The sequence below is a fragment of the Homalodisca vitripennis genome, unplaced genomic scaffold (genome assembly GCF_021130785.1).
Source record: "Homalodisca vitripennis isolate AUS2020 unplaced genomic scaffold, UT_GWSS_2.1 ScUCBcl_87;HRSCAF=1037, whole genome shotgun sequence".
NCBI classification, from domain to species: domain Eukaryota; kingdom Metazoa; phylum Arthropoda; class Insecta; order Hemiptera; family Cicadellidae; genus Homalodisca; species Homalodisca vitripennis.
Genome location: NW_025776212.1, coordinates 31,660 through 42,212, shown reverse-complemented (window position 1 = coordinate 42,212; position 10,553 = coordinate 31,660).

Sequence of the window (10,553 nt, the reverse complement as noted above, 5' to 3'; positions counted from 1 at the left end):
GCAATAAGATGGCAGTACAGTGTATATAGTGCAGTAAAAAAGTACAACTAGTATAAAATAATACAGAGCTAGCAATGGCAGAACACAACACAATATGACAATGATCGATTCCAAGTCCCAATAACTGTCCATCACAACAAGAAAGTTTAGTTATAAACTAATATCATATAAAAATCAACAATATATTGTGAAATAGACCAACGTACAATAGAATTAACAACAATGTATAAAATAGAATAGTATAACAACAACAAGTACACGTAAATAACAACAACCAAAATAATATAAATACACCAATGAAGCAAAAAGTCGAAATTAAATGAAATGTACCTTGCAGTAGAGCAGAAACATAATAAAAAATACAAAATAGCAAAAGCTAAAAAATGAAACAGTCTTAAAGTTACAGGGGATTTTAAGTGTGTTGAGACAAAAACGTAAGTGGCCCGCTTTCTGATTTGATGTAGGCCATCAGCGAAAAAATCGAACTCTGATGCAACACGATTCCCCAGGCGAACAAATCTTGCCAGTGGACTGTTGAAGTCGTAGTTCGTGGAGTGGTACTTGCGGCTGAAAAGCCCACTAGATCTGGTGTTTACAGGGATCCTGATACCAATTTCAGCGAGAAGATCTGGGCACTGCACATGGGCGCCAACTACTTCCACAACATGAATACATCTGCTACATCACGGCGCAAAGACAGAGTTGGAATATTAAGTTCTGCAGTTAATGCTTCCACGGGAACATCAGGATAGTTGTAGCCAATCCTCACACCGACCAGACGAATGAAGCGTCGCTGGAGGGCCTCAAGTCTAGTCCCTGGCACCAACTGTATAAGTTGTTCACCTGAAGAAGACAATATATTCTCAATCCTAGAAAGGTCAAGTTCTATTTATGTAACGTTATCTATGCCAAACTGTTCGAAAAACTGATATCAGTTTAAGAATTCCAGTTGTTACAGCAGTGTACGAAAAGACGTTTTGCAAGCACTGGTAATGTGTATACGATTGTTGTTGGCTCTTACACAAATTTCATATTTTATATAACACTGTTTTAACTGTACCTGTAGTGTTGACATGTCTAGTCATATTTATTAAATGTTTCATTTCATAGCTTATCAAAGTTTTGTGTAAACCAATCATAATTACCTATTCCCCCATTAAAAAACCTTCAATAAATAAGTAAAACTAAATAAATCTCGTAAGGCAAGTCTCTATAAATAATCGACACCTTCTAAAGCATTTTTTTTCTGATTAGAACAATTTCAAGAAGGCATAACTTGATATCCAACATTAACTAAACGCCTAAAATCTGTATAAACACCCATTGTCTATTTCAGATTGAAATATGATGGTGCATAGCTTGCCATTGTTTGAGTGTAACTTTATGTTTTTTGCTCTGTTGATGTGAAGTTCTGAAAATTCAGAAACGAGATGAAAACTGTGCGTCCGAGAACAGTCACTGATGAGTATTTCAGTTGATTATAAACGGTTGAGAGACATTTGAACTGAGTGAGGCTCTTTTGTATTATTTTCTCACTTACGGAACGATATTATAAATATTATACTAGTCTCCTGACTGTCAATTGTTTATCTGATTCTATTTTATTAATATGCTTTAAGCGTGATATTGCAGTGAAGAATATTTATTACAATCAACACATCATGATATCACAGGAAGTATAATATAATTAACTAGATTGACCATTAACATAATAGGTATAACTATATTTTATTTCTATAAATATTCTTACCTACGCTATTTACCAGCTTCTTACGTTGCTCCCAACATTTACTCTTTCTCTTGCAGTATGGTTTACTGTAAATTTAATGTAACGCTTTACTGTCTCTTCCAGTATACAATAAGTCACATTACAAAGATGTTTTGTATTGCCAAAAACTGTGATGCACCTATGTTCCAAGAGTATGAGGAAGGTAAACAGAAAATGTTTGAATATTAAATGAAATAATGAAACTTCCCCTTGAGATATACGAAATATTTATCAACATAAACTATCTGGGGATTATGGTAAAATATATAAATTAGATTTGAACTAGTGAACCTAATCCTATATCCCATTACGTGTACAGCCCTGACACCATAGTGATTAAAGAAGTAAGGATGATTAATTATAAAGCACATTATTATGAATTAAAGACATTCAATGAGGAAAAGTGATAATTAGGCTACCTTGCTCACGTTTAATAAATAGCACTTAGTACTATGTTTAGCGCAGCAGTTACCTAAAGAACGTTAGCGCAATTCGATTACGCCTAACAGTTGAAGGCGCCGACATAGGATCTGCTTAAGATGATCAGTCATAATTTTTCGCGTCAAGGCTTCGAAAAACGACTGCTTTAATGATACAGGAAGAAACTTTGAAAGCATGGCTGGTGATTGAGAACCTTTGTTGTTAGTCTTGGCTTGCTGACCTAAACAATCCCACACATACAACACTTATAAAACAGAAGTGTCACAGTAACATTGTCCACAGTGCGACTCAACGGCCAGACCTAGGAACTCCCAATGATGGGCCAAGGATTCGAGCATCACTAAAGGTTTCTGTTGAGTAGAATTATATCATTAATTAATTAGAATTATATAAGCACACCACCTGGTGTATCTTAAAACTGGTATATAAATTCAACAATACAAAAGCACGTGTCCCTCTATAATTAATCTACTTAATAGCATAAACTTTAGAAATAGTCGAGAAGAAAAATGAATTCAACAAATGAAGATACTATTAAATTTTTAAAGTTTTTGGTATGGAAGCCATTTGAATCGTAGCTGTCCGTTTGGAGAATCTTCAACCGGTGACAATAAAGCTCCACTCCTTCATCAACTACCTAATATAACAAACGAATGCTGAATATTGGCAGTTTTGGTTTAACATCTGTTGACTGAAGATAAGAATTTTAGACAGGGTTTAATCCGAAAACTTTGATTTTACTTATAGCACTGAACCGCCAATGCGTAAGAAATAAAATACTTTGTAAAGTTTGTAGTGAAGTTTGTTCCTAGAGGAAGAGTGTCAATATCAGTTAACGAAAGGAGGTATTAAACATTAGTTTTTTTGGTAAAGTTTCACAAACTCGTGTCCACAATCCTGTTACGTTAAAAACCGACTTCTCCAACCTTAAAAATTGACTTTAAAAGTAAAATATATTATAAATTGAACATAGTTAATTTAATACATAGGTTTTATTATTTTATATATGGAGTAAATAATAACCACCAGACATATTTTGCAATATAAAATTTGCAAATCTTGACAACAGTACTCGTCGTGGAACTTTAAATAAAAGATAATGTGATGTATTGAATACTGGATATTGCCCATAAAACAGTGGTTGTTTATAGTTATGACTTGTTGACAAAAGTAAGTGTGTGCGTTTTCAATTTTTATATTCTTATTAGTCTTTTTTGTCAATTAATAAGTTATGATATGTTGATTTAAAAACTGTTGTACTTTTTAAAAACACTTGCGCTGAATTGCATTGCTAAAACTGATCGTAGTATTTTATTACGCGTTTTAACACACTCCCAAAATCTAAAGCTAACTACCTACTTGTATTTATTTTAAGAGTCAGTTAGTTTTATAACATTTATTTACTTTATTGAATATATTACAAATACTGCTATTATCATTGTAATATTTTTTGTCTTTTGTTTCACTGTGTTAAAGAAACTAATAAGCTGTAATAGTTTCTAATAATCATACTAATCTTATTATAGACTTATTTAACATTTTTATAAAAATAGATTTAAATCACATTAATTTTATGATTAGTAATAGGCGGCATTTGAAAATTTTAATTATAAGTTTACAGTAATCTAGTAGAAAATATATTATCAAGGATAAAAATGTATATGGTAAGTATATTATTTGAATCGGGCCCCAGAGCAGTAGATAGTTACCGTCAGTAGCAATGTTAACACCGACAGTAAAATATTGTTACTTACCAGATATCATCAAGTCATGTTTGTGTCATCCGCTCGGTGTGACGAAGCACGGCTGGGACTGATCTCATAGCTGCGTTACTATGTTCGTTATTATATTGGCGATAAACTTTGTTACTTCCTCCTAATAAATATTTCAATTTTTGTTTTAGCCACAAATTTGCTCTCCCATTTTGTATAAACTCAGTACTATATGGGTATTAAAATATTTGCTAATATCTAATTAAGCTATTATAAGCGTTTCCTTGAACTCCATAACAACAGGGTTTTGTAAATAAAACCGTGTAATCCCCAAAGTCAAATTCTTTTTTAAATTTCAAATAATACACCGCTAAACTCTCACACACATTTATATGACCTGAAATATATATATATATATATATATATAATTGATTTTCATAATTAATATTCTTAATATTCATTAAGGAGCCTTGATTTAAGAATTAGGTTTGTTACAGACAGAATTGGTGAACGTCCCTGCCACTTATCAAGGCACATCAATCTGCAGTACACGATCACATCAAAAACGTAAAGGCAGGGCAATGTCATAAATCCCCAGTTCCCCGAAAGATGCCCTGCACGACTCTCTATAATTCAGTTTTAAATTATTCTGACTGCTTTTTTTTGGAGCCTGAAAACCCGCTTTCCATTTTGTTTTTGGCACATCCTCCCCAGAGTCCTAATTCCTACACAAGAGGCCGTAACAGGCCCGTTTTTAGAATTTCTAGGGTACAGAATTTTGCTAGGTGCCGTAGGGCAAATATGCCTGTGGTAACTCTAGCACAGATACTATCAACATGATCATTCCAGGTCAGTCCTCTGTCAAGGAACATCCCCAGAAACTTTGTGGAATCTGTATCCTCTAAAAGGGCATCATCCGCAAACACAAAAGGTCGCATCGCATGGATCATGCTGAGGAAGACAAAAATTGATGACACTTGATTTGACTGGTTTGTTGTCAAGTTCAATTCTGTGAAATATTGAATGCATGCGTTCAATCCCACAAAAGATTTGATTTCCAGGTCTTGTTTTGAATTGCTTTTGAAACAGAGAGTCGTGTCGTCAGCATATTGAACCAGTGCCCCAAGTTGGATTACCGAGTTCAATCTACAGACATAAATCAGGAAAAGAGAGTTCCAAGGATAGATTCCTGAGGGACACCATGAGTCATTTTGATTTTGCTGGAAACGACGCTCGAGATCATCACACGCTGATCTCGATCTTTTAGATAAGACGTGACCCTTAAGTGTGGGAGACCCCGGACGCCACATTTTTCTAACTGTTGCAGCAGTGTCCCGTGATGCACACAGTCAAAAGGCTTTGGAAAGATCGAGGAATATGCTTAGCACATGTTCACTACCTTCCAGTCCATCGACAACATTGTCCAGAAGGCTGTTCACCACGTCAATTGTGGATTTGTTTTTTTTTTCGGAATCCATATTGTTCTGGATTCAGAATTTTGTTTTTTTCTAGAAAGCTTTCCAGTCTTATCATAGAATAACTTTTAAATTTTTTTGCTGAACACAGGAAGAATTGAGATTGGACGATAGTTACTTGCGAGGCAAGGATAATCTTTTTTGAAAATCGGAATGACTTTGGCAGTCTTCAAAGAAGATGAAAAATTTCCAGTTTCAAATGAGAAATTGATCAATTCTGTGAGCGGTCTCAAAATGCGCTTGTAGCAACGGTTGAGTAGCCACACTGACATCCCATTGGCGTCGCTGGTTTTTTTTGAGTTCAGCCTCCTGTATGACATTTGCTACCTCCCCTCCCACACAGGAGCCAAGGCCATGGATGCAACCGGATGACTGACTTCTCTTTCCGTGTGACTGAGATTCTTTAAATGACGAGTTCATTGTAGCCACGGTAGAGAAGTATTTATTGAATTGGTTAGTCACTTGAAATTGATCTTCGTAAATTTTGTTTTCAATTTTGATTGCAATCGGTTGGGAAGACTTTTTAGAATTTACATCTCGAGAAAGGTTGTTTAATAATTTTCCAAGCAGTTTTTGAGAACTTTTCACAATTACCTAAAGGCTCTATTGATGTCATAGGCTTTGGCGGCTCGTATGACTTTTCTATAGATCCTGCGGTATGTTCTAAAAGAACGTTTTTGAAATCTTTGTTTTGGGATGGAATAAAAATGTTGTGGTAGAATTTAGCTTGTCTCGAGATATAAGAATTCCTTTAGTCAACCAGCCATTTTTCCGTGGTTTTTGATTTTTGTTTCGTTTTTTTCAAACGAACATGCAACATCCAAATGTCGGTGATACAAGAAAAGCAGTAACACTGTTTGGAGATCTGTTATTTGATTTCTTACTAAGAATTCCTATAGCTACACACAACTACTATCTAGGTTAAAAATAATCAAATCACACCATAACGTTGTTATATGCATAAAGTCAGAAATCATAACAACCATGTTTCTGCGCACACTATCTCTAAAGGTTGAATTTAATTCAAGTAAAGTACTAATGAAAACCTAATAAAAATACGAGACCCAAAAGGTATTCACTCATAGGCCAACCATTCAAACTAAGAAGAAGTCACAATACTTAATGGCGATTGTATCGGCAGAAACAATAGGGCTACAAAATAGGTGACGTAAATAGGAATTTTTATTATAGTTTTATACAAGATTACGTGGTTAAATATTTATAACCACGCCAGTGACTCCGTGTAGGTCAATTGGAAATCATTAATATGTTTTACACTTGAGTTATCTTCGTTAGTTAATTTTCTTTTTATTTATAAGAAATATAGGATTTAAAAGTATATTGTTTCGAAATATGATAGGAATCTCTGGAAACATTATTGACCTTAATATCGAATTATAAATGTGGGGGAAAAAACCTGGAAGAGAGAAACAAAAACGTTACGACGAGACAGTGAGGGAAGCATTCTACAGACGAAGTTTTGAGATTTATCGACCCTTTGATAATACTTAGATATGATCATGGTTTAGACGCTTGTTAGAAATCTATACTTTTTAGTACATATTATAGCATATTTTAAGCCACTAGGAGCATTAGGGTTTTGAGTATTACTTTAGATGTTATCATAGTGATATTCAATATGTATAATTTGTCATAATTGTATGTTATTTAAAAGTTAGTGGCTGCATTGTTTCTTTTTCGTAAGAACTAGCTTAAATATGATATAAGCTTACATATTGTATAGATGTGAATTTATTTCTTAATTAATTAATAAAATACTAATTAAGAAAATTAATGACTACATATGTTGGTAATCTTGTTCACCTTTTAATTAAAGTTTTCTAAAAACGTTATTAAATTAAATAATAAATGTAAAAAGGTCTCGTCTATAATTTTAGTTTTTTCTCAAATTGTTTAATAGTACGTAATTGAACGGTAAATCTTTGTTGACGCTGTACATATATTTTTGAATATAATTGTATTTAATATGTTTAAAATCTATCTAAAAGCCACAGTAAAGAACGAGGTTCTAATATGCTACTAATATAAATGGATGGTCCTGTAAACAAATCAAAAAGACAACCAAGTATAACTTTTAATTATTGTTCATTGAAATGACAATTTTTTTATTTTCAATTATTTGTTATGAAATTTGTTTAAACATTTAAGTGTACAAGATACAAGTGTGGGAGATTCTAAAAGATTGTTAGGTCACTAAGTTTGATCAGCTCTCGCAAGATATTACGTCATGGTATTTACTACAAAGAAAGATTGTATGGCGTTAAATATTCCACGAACTTTATTGTTAAAGTTTTCTATAAAAAACAAATTTTATAATGTCACCTTCATCCCTTGTACTGAGTTCAAAGTTATTAAGTTTTTAATAATTTTTAGCTGTAGTCTTATTGTCTTGTATCAGGTTACCGTAGAATTCTTACCCTATTAATGTCCTAATATAAGTGTTGGTAGTACAGTATTTGTAACCCTGATTATGAATTTCATAACACAAAACATGGAACATGTTCTTTGTGTATGTTATTTAAATCTCGACCGAGAATCAAATAAGTTTTCTTTTTCCTACACAGACTCGACTTATTAAAGAACTTGTCATATTTAAGTCTCCTCGGACTACAATAACTACCAAATAATACGTAATCTGAAAATCCAAAACGCTGTTATGATTTATTTACGGATCTAATTTATTCTCTTGTTGTGTAGATGCCTATTGTATGCAACAGATTGCATGCACACATACGTAAACCGAGATATCTTCCTAATCCAACCTAATAAGGGAGGGGAGTATTACATGGTGAAGGGTGAAGACCTGCCTAAGGATATGACCCAAGTACCATGTAATGCTCTAACCTGGGTGCGCATAACTGTCATTGCAGCCATTACTGTTGTTTCTAGTAACAGTGGAGAATGCACGGTAACTGTTTTAAGCACAGGCAGTTCCAATCCCTGCCAAGGTTGGAACTGCATTTACAGTTTTGAACATTATGATTTAATAGATTTTTATTGATATTTTACTTAGTGAGATTTGATCATTTTTTACCTATATCATAAATTGTAACGAAAGTTACATGCCAAAGAGAAAAGAATAATAAATTTTTGTAACAAAAAACATAGCTGAGCAAGCATATTGCTTCGCTTAACGATTACGCAGTTTTTCATTATTTTTTACTGTGCCAATAACAATCTTTTATTCCGTATTCAAATTATTTTAGATTTAGTACGAAAGAGGATGGTTTCTGTACAGAAATCGAATCGGAATTTGCAGGCGATTTAGCTTTAGAAAGTATGACTCATCGAGTATTTTTCGATTTATTATGGAATAAGGAAAATATTTAAAAAGTATGGCGAAGTTTATTTTGGTTCCCGATAAGGTAAACTCGTACAAAAATAGCGAGCTGCTATAATTGTGTCCTCTGGTCACGACTTAGCGGATGAGTAGCGTGTTGCGTAACTGCCATTCTTGTTGTGTGTGTGCCTAACTAAGCATTTGTGTAAATACAAATTAAAATAGTAGTTTATACAGTGTTTTACCGTATATTTTTTTATACAAGTAATGTAGTTATTTGAGTTGTCGTCCAAGCGAAAAACGTGAGTTTTGAGTGTAAATGCAATAGGGTTATTCTGTTTTTTACAAAGTTGCCGACATCCATACAAAAGAAATGTAAGAGAGTATTTGTCTTTACATTTACTAATAATATTTATTTGTGTTGTCTTGATGTTTTATTTTATGTATAGTCAAAAGTACACTATTGCAATGTACTTTCTAAACTCTGACAAATGAAGTACAATTTATAAATGTTTAATGGTCGGTACTGGGCAGCATTTTGTTTATACATTTTATACATGTTTCTTTTTATTGTAGAATAATATATTATACATGGATTTTATTTAGAATTTTTCATACGATGGTGAATAGAAAAAATCTTAAAAATACCGTATGCATTCAAATTAAAAGCTAACACTAAAATTGTTCATCGCCAAATATATAAACATACACTTGTCTGATGTGTGCTGCAATATATTGAGACTGTATGCATCTACACGACAAGGTAATTTAATCTATTATTTGATTATCATTGTAACTTCCGGAAATACATTGTATGAATACCTTACAATTTTATTGTCTACAAAAGTGGTCAGTGTACATTTTATTAGGTAATAAATATTTACGTTGTACGAGCTGACTGTAAGATAAACGACAACTTTTAGATTCTGGATGTACATTTAAATTTAAAAAAATAAATATTCTAATTTGTATACATTTTATCACGTTATCGGATCTGAGTAGGCTTTTTACACATACCAAATCTTTCAAGTATTTCATCGTGAGCTATTACACATGCCAATGTTAAATAGCCAAATATAAGTTTTATGCATTTGAAATAAAAAATTCATTTAAACATTTATATCTTTTGGCATATACCGAAGTAAACCAGAACCGTCCAATCTACATTAGTATTAACTTAAAACGGATATAATACTTTTAATGAACAACTCTAAAACAATTCTTCGTAATACTGATTATTTTATTAGGATCTGTGACTTTATACTTATTATAAACCATATACTGTTGTTCTTTTCGTTATTTTCTCATGATTCCGAGTATGTTTGGCGTTACCGATTCTAACAATGAAATTTGAGCAATAATACATCAATACTACTTGTTCTGCTTTACAAATCCCTTTACACAGCTTTATGTGAAGTTATATTTGCTTCCGTTGCCCAAGTATAGGCTAGTCTTCCTTGAATTACCTATCTCTATTACATAGAAAAAGGAAATATTTATAACATCACTTTACAGCTGTCTCTTGTAGCCCCACTATCACTCAAATATCTCTTCTTCACCAATGTGACCAAAGTGGAGTGTTCATTAGATATAATCCACTAGCTATATATACTATGTACGTCTTATGATAAATACATTTGTATTTAATTTATAGTTAGATTTTAGTTTAATGCAGGGCTTTATATTACAAAACTATTATATTCAAGTACTTCATTACAATGTACGCTATTAAAGACTTAACAGGGATTTCTTATTGTAATCCGTCAGTCTGTGGAGCTCTCAATGAAAAGTCTGGAGACTTGAAACTTCGCACACATGTTCTTCTTGTTTCCCGGAAGGTCACTATTAAGTCAAAA